The following is a 12,419-nucleotide window of genomic DNA, read 5'->3' as shown; positions in this document are numbered from 1 at the left end:
AGAAAAAACCCCACCAAAAAACACCCTTCTTCAGCAGCAGCCCAAGGGCCATTCGCAAACGCACAAACTCCTTGGCCCTTCCTCTAGCGGAAGACGGTGGCTGGGCTCGGGTCGCCGTCTCGCGGCGGGGGGCCAGGCCCCGGGCGGGTGGAAGCCGGGGAGGGGCGGGGCTCCGGGCGGAGGGCTCCAGGCTGAGTGGCGGCCGCCGGCCGGGACTTGCCTCCCACCGCCCCGCCGCACTGGGACGCGCCTGCCAGATAACTGCTAACACAAGCCGCCCAGCGAGCACGGGAATTCCAAATAGAGACAAATCTGGGGCCCCCGGGGGGAAGCTGGATGGAACCGATCAGTACGAGATATATCACTGCTAATTAAGTCCTGATCCCCTGGCTCCACTTGAAACAAACCAGGGAGGGATCAAGTTTTAAGAGCAGGTGCTAACTGGTTGCAAAAGACAAGTCCGTCACTCCAGGAGAAGGTTTTGCAGGTAGCTCCTCGAGGACACAGCGCGGGAGCCCAGGGCTTTGTCGAGAAAATCGGTTACTGGACAGAGCCACGGGCTCCTATTTGTCTTAGGACACCACACCGGGAGCACGGAAGAACCCTCTCGGCTGTAACAGAGAACTATTTTCTTATCCTCTGTTTCCCCCTTGAAAGCTGATTGACTGTCTCCTCAGATGGACAATGGCCTAATTTACAGGCAAGTAAACACTCTCCTGGAGATGCCAGTAGCAGTTTCTTTTCCGCATGGACAATATGGTATTTGTTGGGGCTCAAATGCCAGTCCAGAGTGGGCCTCACATAACCTCCCACCCTGCTCACTCCTTTCCCAGATTGTTTAAGTAAAACACATTCTGAGCACAAATGTGTAAATAAACTTAATTGCAAATATTTACGTCAAGAAGGTCTGAGAGTCCTATGAGGATTGTGTGTGTATGAAGAGCGAATAGGTGCTGAGTGTTAAGGATCTTGGATGGACACCTTATCTAACTTTCTTCTTCTTCAGAGACCTGCCCATACTCTAGAAGTCTTGGTTTTAAATGCTGGCTAACAGGGACTGGGAACTTCTGTGTGCCAGGGGCTCTGCCAAGTGTCTTATGTGCAGCAGCATTATCTTTTCATCTTTACAACCATCCCCTGAAGTAGGTAGGTGTGGCCTGGAGAGGGTAAGTAGCACATCTAGTAAGTGACCAGCCTGAGATTGGAATTCCATCAGAGTCTGTTTAAACACGATGTCATCGTGTGTCCCAGCTTTGGCTCCTGCACAGAAATAGCAAAATGCATTTGCACACTGTAGGTGCCCAACAAATAGAGTCAATGAATGAGTGAACCAAAGTCTCAGGTGATATTAAGGATTAGCCCCAGGTTCACATTAAAACAGTAACCTGGGATGTTGTTCTAATATGTGTCAAGCCTAGCAGCCTGGAGATCTCCTATTTAGGGGACAATATTTGTATTGAATAATAAAAAAAAAAATCATTCTGAGGGTCTTCCTTTGATCTGCGTGAAGAATGTTCTTAATCCTGACAGCGTTGGACTACATTTGGCACATTTTGATGAAGCTGCAGGCAAGTTGGCTGAAGTTGCTGGCAGTGACTCCAGGAATCATTATCAACATAATTTCCTTTTTCTTATGACATGTAATCCCTTTCCTAGCCTAACACCCCAATCTTCCGACGACTCTTGATATTGGGAGCCTGCTGCTTTGAGTCATGCATCTAACCTCTGAGCGCAGGCTTTCTCTGGAATGCATTCTGTGTTCATTGCACTATTTATTCGTTTTATAGCAACAGAGCTGGAGTGCTTCTTTGGTGTCTGTCTTTGGATTGTGCACATCAGTCGGCCCCATGCAAAGAGTGGTTTGGATTCTTGTTAGCACCTGAACTGACTTGAAGGATAATTTAGAGTTAAAACGTGGATGTTTATGAGAAACATTGTTCTGTGAATGTGAAAAGAGAAAACGATTTCACATGCTGGTGTTTGGAATTAGTATGAGATGAGAGGGGTTGAGCTCAACAGTAAAAGCACAGAAGTGAAAATGCTAAGAGGAGTTTTAATGGCTGGATTAGCTCTGATGGGGGCAGGAGGGCCATGGTCTGCTTGCATTTTCCAGCGTTTCCACTGTCCTCTTGCTTCCTCCCTCCAAGTAGCCAGCAGTCCTTGGGTTCCATTTCACTGTTGCCTTTAGGAAGAAAGAGTACTACTGTTGGCCAGTGCGTTTGTTTTGCCAGAAGGTTTAGTTATAAAAGAGGTAACACAAGTAGAGTGATTGATTAAGGAAACTCCAGATCTGTAGACTCTCACTCACCTCCCGCCATCATTTTCTGGAACGTGGGTTTGCCAGCACAGCTTGCTTAACTGTCCCGCGACTGCTTTCGTGCTTTCCCTGTGTGGGTTCTTGTCTATGCAAACGGATTTCCCCAACTCTAAGAACTATGACCTTTAAAGTCTGCCCGAGGAATGTAAAAGAACTGCCCATTTCACGAAGCTGATGTAGGATTTGTGTAGAACTTAAGGGAAAAAAAACTGGAGGGGGGGGGTCGCACTGCATTTGTACAAGAGGCCCATTCAACAACACAGGATATGGCGAAAATAAAACAGGATTGGGTGGGATGCATGTTTGGGTTCTCAGGGGGCTGAAATCAAAGAGGTGTGCAAACTCTTCTGCATAAATCCCTGCCATCCGCTTTGATAAAGGAGATTATGGACTTGAAAGGTCGATTATATATTCTTAAGGAGAAATGCCAGGTTCTTGTTAATGTTTGTGCCTGACAGGATCTTAAAATAGACTCGAATGAGCTAATCACATTGATGACCACGTACGGCAGTGGGGTGAGAGCTTAATACAATTTTATTACCTCCTATGGTCAAATATTTGCCTCATGAGACCCACCTACTCCCCCTACCCCCCCAGAATAGTCTATTGTAAACAAATGGCTCCCCTTTTACAAGAGCTGAAATCTTTATGATGTTTGGGAACGCTGGAACCAAAGGGTAAACAGCTTATTTGAATCTTGTCTTTCATCCAGGAATGCTCACCAGTTGATTTCCCCCCTTTCTTTATCACTAACTATGCCCAAGGCATGTTCTAGAAAACTAACATTGGCAGGAGTTCTGTTCACGCTTCCCAGTGTTATTCCTGGGAATGACAAATGGTGGGTCTTTGAGAATTTCCCATGTAGTTCCAGCAGACAAGTACCCTTCTAACTTCAGCTCCCTTCTTGAAGCTGGAGCATTACTTCAAAGGCTTAAATCTCTGATAGAAAGAGGTGGGAGTCGTTTCTGATCATTTTGCTGCCAGGATTTAAGCCTACAAGATTTAAGCCTGACTGTTTACATGGCTCATGGAGATGAAACGAGTCTCTACCCACAAAGTGCGTTGTTTACCATCAGGTGGACACTAGGTTGATATCATTGCTCCGAATTTGTGCAGGTTGTGGGGCCGTGTGACTCATTCAATTTCAGGTATCTTCATTTGACTCTTTTGGCAGAGATATACATATTTAAAGAGTGAGATTTTTAAAAATGGAGAGACCATAGTATATATATATTTTTCCCATTAATACGTGGTTAGATGTGTTTGTGTGCATATTCATGTCAAGGCTCACTTACAGGGTTGCATTTTGGAATTATTTAGGACCGCTTAATATCACTCCCATTGTCAAAACTGACTTAGTCTAAGCAGATGAAAACAATTGTGGCCTAAACGGGAATCATCTGTGTTCCAGCTAGCTTTCAGAATTAGGAAGACCTAGTTGATTCATATGTAACTTCTAAAATTTTGTTTGGCTTGTTAATCATGCTTAAATTCTATCAAAGGAAACATTGCTTTTGCACCATTATAAGCCTCCTTTCAAATTGTTCTCATACTTTTGGAGCCATATTAGTCACCATTGTGCTATACTGACAGTCGGACTTAGAGTCACGTATCGTGGTAGGTCTAAGAAGTAATAGAAGCTGCTTCCTTCACTCAGGACCCTGAATCCACATGAACAAATAAGTAGAGTAAAATGTGGAAAGTACCTTAGAGTATGTATGTATAGGGCTACGTGGGTCACAAAAGAACAGTCAGTGCTAACTGGGCTGGAGATGACCAGGAAGGTCTGTAGGAGGTGAGGCTTGAGCTGAGCTTTGGGAAGATACGTAGATGTTCACCGGTAAGCAGAGGGAAAGAGCTTTAGAGAGAGAGAGATCTGGATCTAGGCCCTCCATAAAACTCTTTCTCTTACTGGCTGTGTGACTTTGTAAGAGCCACTTCACCATTTTGGCCAAATTTTCTCACCTGTAAACCGTAATACCTGCCTTGCAAAATTGCCAGAAAGATTATATGAGAGGTATACGGCAAAGTGCTTTGACAACTGGAAAATAGTCTTCAGATGTAATATATTCTTAGGGCACTGAATGTTTTTCTAACTTTCAAAAGATCTTTGAAGATAACTGTGCTTATATGATGGGTGTGTGTGTGTGTGTGTGTGTGTGTGTGTGTGTGTTTATATAAAGTGTGACTGAGGCTGTGTTTGTTAAGTTAGGTTAAAACTGTTGTCGAAAGTAGACCCAAATATGTATTATGGTTTCACACAATAGGAGTTAACTTCACACTCACGTAAGGGTCCAAGGCCAGTGTTCCTGGTCAGCGAGTGGCTTTCCTCCAAAGTGTTTCTGGCTGTGTATCCAAAAAGAAAAGGAAAGAGATTCGGGGTAAATGTCTAGCAGTGTTTATCACTGCGGGTAGATGCCTATGTCTAATATATGTGCACACTTCAAGAAGCATGTGGACGTCTACCCAGAGCAGAAATCAGTACAAACAAAAATAATAAAAGCTCCTCTTTTACAAAAACAGCAATGCGTATTGGGTTTAGGAAAGATGAAAACCAGAGAAAATGGCCCCAGCAGAGAATGTCTTTTCCTATTTTGTATGTCATGGCACTGAATCAGCCGGTGAAAGAGATGGATGCCAAGAGGGAGAGAATGGTAGGTGGGAGGCTTTCCGCAACCTCATCTTTCCGAGTTTTATCACCATCCTCTCTCCGCTTTCATGTGCCCTCCTAACATCTATTTCTGTTGGTCCATTGCTACTTGAGAAAGTCTCTCCTGTCTCCCCCTCCTTCAGGAGGCCCTGACCACCCAGGGCTTTAATGGCAAGAAAAGATCATGTCTCTTCCTCTCCACATGATGAATATACCAGATGAGCACAATTCCCAGGAATATCAGTTGTTTAAAAGGCTCACTAGATTACTCCATCTAAGACAAAGGAAAGAATGGGTAGAGTTCTTGTATCTGCTTACATTGTGATACACCTACTACCTTTAGCATGCAGAGATCTCTGAAAGAGACTCCAGATTCTTGTACTGCTCAATGCCTCACCCCATATTGAGAGTGGAAAAGAAGACAAAAGCTACAACTTGCAGAAGGAAGGGGGAAACCCACAAAGAAGCCAACCTGACATTTATCAGTATGAGCTCTTTTGTTTTGGTGACATAACACACCATGTCAGTTCCTGGCACGCTTATTTTCTGGCTTGCCTCGAGTAGCAACAATGCCAGTTACTAGAAATACAGAAGCTATAAATGGCAACTGATAATATTATGCATATTTTTAATGACTTGAAAAAGTGTTTTCGGAAAGCTGCCTTGAAGGCTCTAGTTTCAGTTCTGTAAATCAAGGGGTGATAAGATTAAGCCGTGTAAATCTATGCCTTCTTGGGCTGGGATACCTCCAGCATCTGCCCAAGATTCTGGCTGAGTGCTAGGCAGCCTCTGGCCTTGTCTTTGAAACAGAAATTTGGGGGAATCCCCAGAGGTGGGGGAAGGGCTGGACTAGTCCCGAACTGCCACCAGGATTCAGTCGCCATGGGTATTGGCCTCCACAGACTGGATCAGTTTGGAGGCCATTTGGCACTGTGGGCTGGGATGAATTCAGCATTGGAATGTCATTGTTGACCCTGACTATACACGAAGATGAGAATTAATCAAGAGTGCTTGCCTTCAAATATTACATATCAAACCCTGGTCAAAATGTGGCTAATGGTGGCATCAATGTCTTCATTTATGTTTGATATCTTGGTTTTTCTCCAGAACCCAGAAATATGTATTTCCGTAGTAAACTTTTTGATGTGGAGAACCTTCTCAAAGCATATGAGAGCCCAAATCTCTGTTTTGAGAGTTAGTGGGAAGTATGAAAAAGTTCTGGCCTTGACCAAAGTAGCCTCTTACTATCTTGAAAGTGAATCTGTGGCCTAAATGCCACCTTTGATTAAGTTGATACAGTAGGTTGTGTTAGTTAGGGTTTCCAACCAACTGACATTCTTACTCTGCTTCTATGTGACCACCTCTGAGAGCATTGATAGGATTTCTTTTTTAAAGGATCGTTAGGATACCACTCCTCAGCGTGCTGGGTGGCCCAGTGGGTTAGGTGTCTGACTTCGGCTCAGGTCATGATCTCATGGTTTGTGAGTTCGAGCTCCACATCAGGCTCACTGCTGTCAGCACTGAGCCCACTTGGATCCTCTGTCCTCCTCTCTCTCTGCCCCTCCCCCTCTCATGCTAGCTCTCTCTCTCTCTCAAAAATAAATAAAACTTAAAAAAAAAAAAGGAAAAAAGGATACCACTCCTCTTTCTTGTCACCGTTCCTACATGTGTTACAAAGGAATAAGCAACTATTTGGATTTGCCATGGTTTGAGATTATCAACTTTTCCATTAATTAGTAGAATGGAGAATCTAGAAATTTCGGACACAAATAAAATTTCCATCTGGGTCAAATTGGTGTGGTTTTTTTTGCATTGTAAATGAGGTAAATTTGAATATCTTGACACTAAATTCCACTAAGATGCTTTGCTGAGACTATAGGAATTTTTGGTTAGAACAAAGTAGAGGATTAAATTACTTATATTAGCTTTGAGAAAATCAGATAAATTTCCTAGTTAGAAACAATACAGGAAAAGCTTAATTTCCATAAAATTTACCCAGAATTGAAAATATTTTAGCATTAAAAAAAATCAAATTTTGTAACCCTTAATGGTCTGTGAGGGGAAAAATCCGGTTGAGGATGTTCAGACCTACGTCCTTTTGCCTTCTGCTACTTGCCTTTTTGACATTTTACTGTTGGGCAACCAAAAGTTGTTGGAATTCACACTCAAGCTATTTTGCTACTTGCTGGCAACTCTGGACAAAGAGTGGGTGGGGGAAACATTGGAAATCAATGATTTAAATAAAAATGTTGGATTGAATGGATTTAATTTAATCCTTCCATCCCTGACTTCCAAAATCACATGAGAATCAGCATGGCCAGGAAGCCATCTTGCCTTTAAGGAACACTCAGGCCCGCCTCTTTGTGAACCCATTCCCCAGCATGGTGGCCACACCAGAACCCCACAGGCAGCTCTTGCTGTGGAAATCACTCCCCTCCTCTCCCCCTCTGCCGCTCCCCTGCACCACTACTCTCACTCCCCAAGTAAATATTAAGTCTCCTGAGGGCAGGACCTGTTTTATATCTGTTTTCTCCTGTAGTATTTATCACAGCCTCCTCGTTTTTATTTAGTCGTTCTAAAAATATCTGCTGGGTGAATAAAAGTAGTTGGAAATTCATGAAATTCTCCTTCACCCCTTGATTTTTATTTTTTACCCCTATTCATACCTCACCATCTGCCCTTTAAAAAAGAGCATATTAATTTTTGTTTTCTTAATTAGTAAAAAGGGGAAAATTTTTTTAAAAATGAAGAGAAGCAATAAAATATCAGGTACAGACTTATGCCCCAATAACCTTCACTGTTATTATTTGGTATATTTCCTAGTAGTGCTTTCTCTATGTGTGTGTGTATATGCGTGTGTGTGTGTGTGTGTGTGTGTGTGTGTGTGGTACACACTTGTTTTGGGGGGGGCAGTCTGTTTTATTGCTTTAACAGTTTTCATGTCACTTTTTTCACTTAGTTACAAATTAACATTTTCCTCATGTCTTAAGACATTCTTGGTTATATTATATTCCATCATAAGAATATACCATAATTTATTAATGTTTATTTTTGAGAGAGAGAGAGAGAGAGTTGGGGAGGGATAGAGAGAGAGAGAGAGAGACAGAGGATCCAAAGCAGGCTCCAGGCTTGCTGACAGCAGGGAGCCCGATGGAGGGCTTGAACTCACAAACTGCGAGATCATGACCTGAGCCAAAGTCGGACACTTAACCCACTGAGCCATGCAGGTGCCCCTATGCAATAATTTATTATTTAGACTCGCTTTCAAGTTGCAGGGTCAACTCAGCCTAACTGAAGCAAAACGAGAAGGAGGAATATTTATTATCAGGTGACATTTAAAACATACCATAAATGAAAATAATCCAAGGTATATAGTCGTACATGCTAAAGTCAGGCTGGCTATATGGAGCTGTAAGGAGGGATTATCTCTGTCTGGACAATCAGATAAGGGGAATGGTTTTGGATCTGGGCTCCAAGGAGAGGTAAGAGTGATAATGACTTACATATTTTAAGTACTGACTGTGTGATACATTATGTTAATAATTTTACATAAATTTTATGTAAACATACATAAAAACATACATACATTATGTTAAAAAATATACATTATGTTAATAATTTTACATAAATTTTACATCATTTATTCTTCTGAAACTTTGCTCTTTCCACTTAACAATCACAGTGTAATATTTTCCTGGTGTCTTAAGACATTTTCGGTTGTATCGTATTCCCACATTTGAATTCTGTGCATTCCATCCTGTGAAGACATCATAATTTATTCATCATCAGGCTCCTTTTAAGTTGCAGAACCAACTCAACCTCACTGAAGCAAAGCAAACGTATTGCATTTATCATAAAGTATTTTCATTCCCATTTCACAGATGAGAAAGCCGAGGCTCGGAGAGCTTATGTAAACTTGCCCACGTTCTGTCAGGATTTTGACACGCACAAAGGAGTGATTGGGCTAAGCTGGGTGGTGGGGCCAAGGGAGGCAATTTACCAAAATAAATAGCCTTGCCAAAGCATCAATAGCCACATATATCCGTATAATGTCATAGTGAGTCTGTTCCTTGGGGTGTATTTCGTTAGGACCTGCCAGATGGAGAAGACAGGAAATGACTACCTTTCACGGTGGCTCTTTCATGTGGTTCCTTAAACAGCCATCTGTGCTACCCATTGCAAGGAACCGAAGATTTCAAGTCACCTCTGGAATCTTCTGTGTGACAGTTCTCCCGTAACGGCTCCTAAGTCAAAGATCAACGGCCACCAGACATTTTAACATAAAACCAACTTTTAATAAGTGATTTCTGCAAAAGTGGGTAATTTAGGTGACATCAGAGAAAGGGATACACACACACACACACACACACACACACACATAAACATTTTAGCTCAATTCTGTCTTCTAAAATGTGATGCATAATCTATTATAAAAGGAAGAGTGTTGGCCAGACTAACATGCTATCTATGATGAGCCTGTCTTCTCCACTATCTGTCTACCTAGGACAAAAACATCTGTCTAGGACAAATGTGTTTAGGACTTTGCAGAAAGCCCTCGACACCTCTCCTGCCTCACTCTTGCCTCCTTGCATCATAACTCACAGTGCACGTGGGAAAGGTCTAATTTCTTAGTTTCCCTTGGCTCACTTGTTGCATGCGGAGAGCCACCAACTGGAGGCGGCAGCCCCCGGGCTGCTGGAATGGCCACAGTGGGTCTGCCTTTGAAGTCCTACCCTGCAGTTATATCTCTCATTGCACCAGGCGGGCTGTGAGCAAGCCCGTTGCATGCAGCTGTCACCATTTAAGCCAGCGGGCGTTTGAAGATGTGCCGCCCCCCACCCCTTGTGAGGGAAGCCAGAATAGAACAAAGTGTGGTGTTCCCATGAAATCGTTTGAATGCTTGATAAGAGTGTGAGTCTGCACCTTTTCTCCCTGACCGGGGTAGGTGGGGGGAGGGCGGCCGAGATGAGACTACATCCTCTCTGCAAACGTGGAACACAGGTAGCTGGAAGTGCCCCATGTGTCGACTATGGGTCCCGATGACAAAACAGTTCGCATCTGGTAGGGATGGTGGTGAGGGCACCGGGAGGAAGAAGGGAGGGGAAGGCGGGTCTCAGCATTTCTGCAGGATTTGTCACAGGGGCCTCTCCCACGCAATGTTTCTCTCCTCTTCCCCTCTGCGTTCAGAGCACAGTTGAGACCCCAAATCCTCACCCTGCTGTTGAACATATGTTCCAAATGAGTGGTGAGATAATGTCGCAGCCGTTGAGGCAATAAGCTTCGGCTGTGGTTTTTGATTTCCTCACCGTGTCTTTATCACTTGACAAGTGCGTTGGTTTGTTTCATCCCTGGAGTGTGAGCTAGGACAAATTTTTGCCACCTCTTTTCCCTCACTCCCAGGTCTCATCCCTCCAAAGAAGAAGACAGTCTTTCAGAAGAAAGTGGCTGGCCCGAAGGGCGCTGCATTTGCCCAGACCTCCCAGACATCTCGCCAAAAAAACAAAACAAAACAAAAAAAAACAACGACCGACAACAAAAAACGCTTCCTTCTGGGTTGGTTTCTCTGTCGCTGCAAATACCACACACGGAGAGCTGGCGCTCGGCTTCTGGAGAGCAACCCTGTGTAACAAAACTACTTACGGGATCCAGGCGGGGGCAAGGCTTGGGCGATGAGCTTGACGGTCTGACTCTTGCTTTCACTGACCATCTGTCCCCCTCAGTGAGCCGTCCTTTCTGCCGACTTCACAGAGGAGCCAAGCGACCAACAGCAAATTGCTCATTTTCCAAACAAAAATGCAGACAGTAAGAGAGCCTGTGTAAGCGGGGGTTACAAATTGCTGTCAGGCCTGGGTGGGAAGTTGGGAGTCAGGAGCGAAGCCTCAGGTTCTCTGCCGCTGGAAGGAAAGGAGGCGATCTGTAATTGATGCTGGAAGGACAGCGGAGGAATTCCTGGTATGAGAATTGCCAGCCCCTCTCTGCATCTGCCGACACCATGTGGCTGGCCCCTTAGTGGCCTGGGAGATTACAGAAGGGGCTGGAAAGCTTGCTGTCTTTGTGAAGGGTAAACATCTTCCTTCTGCCACCAAAGTGGTAGCAATTGTGGCTCCGGGATGGGAGGTTTCAAAACAAAAGTAGGCCAGTGCTGTTGGCCTTGCATGGCCTCCAAGAAGATACCGTCAGCTCTCATCAGACACCAATTTTCTAGTTTGTGGATTACCCAGACTTTCATTCTTCCCTTCTTCTTTGGCAGAATCAATCAAACAGAATTAGAACCGGACAATTTTTCTATTTGTAAACACTTCATAGAGAAGGTTTGGTTGTGGTAATGATTCAGGCCACTTACCAAAATTGAGTTTTCAGAGTGTGGGTGCCTGTGAGTGGCTTTGCCCTTTTGAAGGGAAGTCTGAGGGGGATGGAAAGCCTTGACCAACCAGGTCCCAGGTCTCCCCACTCCTTTCAGCTTAAGTCACGGTGAGGCCAGGAGGAAGATTAGGCCTGTTCCTATTTTAGCATTTTTGGTCCCCAGGGGGATCGTGGGTCCTCTCTCAAAGCTCTGGGCAGCATGATGGACTGGTGGGATGCTCTTGGTGAAATAACCTTTAGAGTTAAGAGGTAGGTTGAGGATAAGGACCCCCCAGGGTATATGACCATCTGAACGTGTTGACTTCATTTTTTATACAAGGGATTGACGAGGCTCCCAGGCTGTTTCTCAGGAGAAATGCCCCCGCAGACTATGTGTCATCCTGGAGCCCCATACCCTATTGACATGGTGAAGTGAATTCAGAAGGGGACTGTGGGCTTCAGTGGGCTCCATGCTCTAATCTCTCCCTCCCACGCTTCAGCTCCATGGGCCACGGCAGCGCAGGGCCAGGAGAGTTTGGAGGGAAATAAACCTGCATTTGAATTCTAGACTTGCCACTTGATGGGTGTTGTTTATCTTTCCTGAGACGCAGTTGCCTGGTCTGTAAAATTGTGACAATCACGTCTATCACAGAGAGCTGGTGCATAAGACAAATTAGACAAAGCTTGTAAGGTATCTAGCACCACGCTGGGTATATGATAAGCATCCAACAAGTGTAATCTCCTCCTTTTTATTCCTTATTCCCCCATGCCCAAGACCAATTAAGAAAAGGTGCTGACACACGTTTCAGTTATTTGAGACATAAACCTAAAGTTCAAGATGAACTGGAAGACCAGTTTGAGAGGAAAAGAACGGGTGCCATGCCTAAAGCCACCCAATTACCTCCCGGGACTGACACCCAGCGTGTGCGTGTGAAACAGGGGCCGAGCAAGTGACTGCGCGGTGGCCTTGCTAACAGGTGGTTTTCATGGGGGATGCTCAGCTGCACAACCTGACGACTCAGTATTGGAGAATGTGACATTCAGGGCACGCTCTCCAGTCCACTTGGAAGAGGGTGGATTTGGAAATGGGGACAGCCAGAAACTCACTGG

General features: G+C 44.5%; 1 long non-coding RNA gene across 2 annotated transcripts; it reads left to right on the top strand.

Annotated features, from left to right (window-relative positions):
• The first annotated feature begins 1,009 nt into the window (after positions 1-1,009).
• On the top strand, positions 1,010-11,855 carry LOC122237699. Of its 2 annotated transcripts, none has more exons than XR_006216306.1 (3): positions 1,010-1,146; positions 9,128-9,282; positions 10,368-11,855. It is a non-coding gene; the product is annotated as an uncharacterized LOC122237699 (long non-coding RNA). The 2 variants fall into 2 exon arrangements; XR_006216305.1 differs by having other exon boundaries at positions 9,057-9,282.
• The last annotated feature ends 564 nt before the right edge of the window (positions 11,856-12,419 follow it).

Source organism: Panthera tigris, chromosome B1, assembly GCF_018350195.1.
Source record: "Panthera tigris isolate Pti1 chromosome B1, P.tigris_Pti1_mat1.1, whole genome shotgun sequence".
NCBI lineage: Eukaryota > Metazoa > Chordata > Mammalia > Carnivora > Felidae > Panthera > Panthera tigris.
This window is presented reverse-complemented; position numbering and strand designations above follow the sequence as displayed.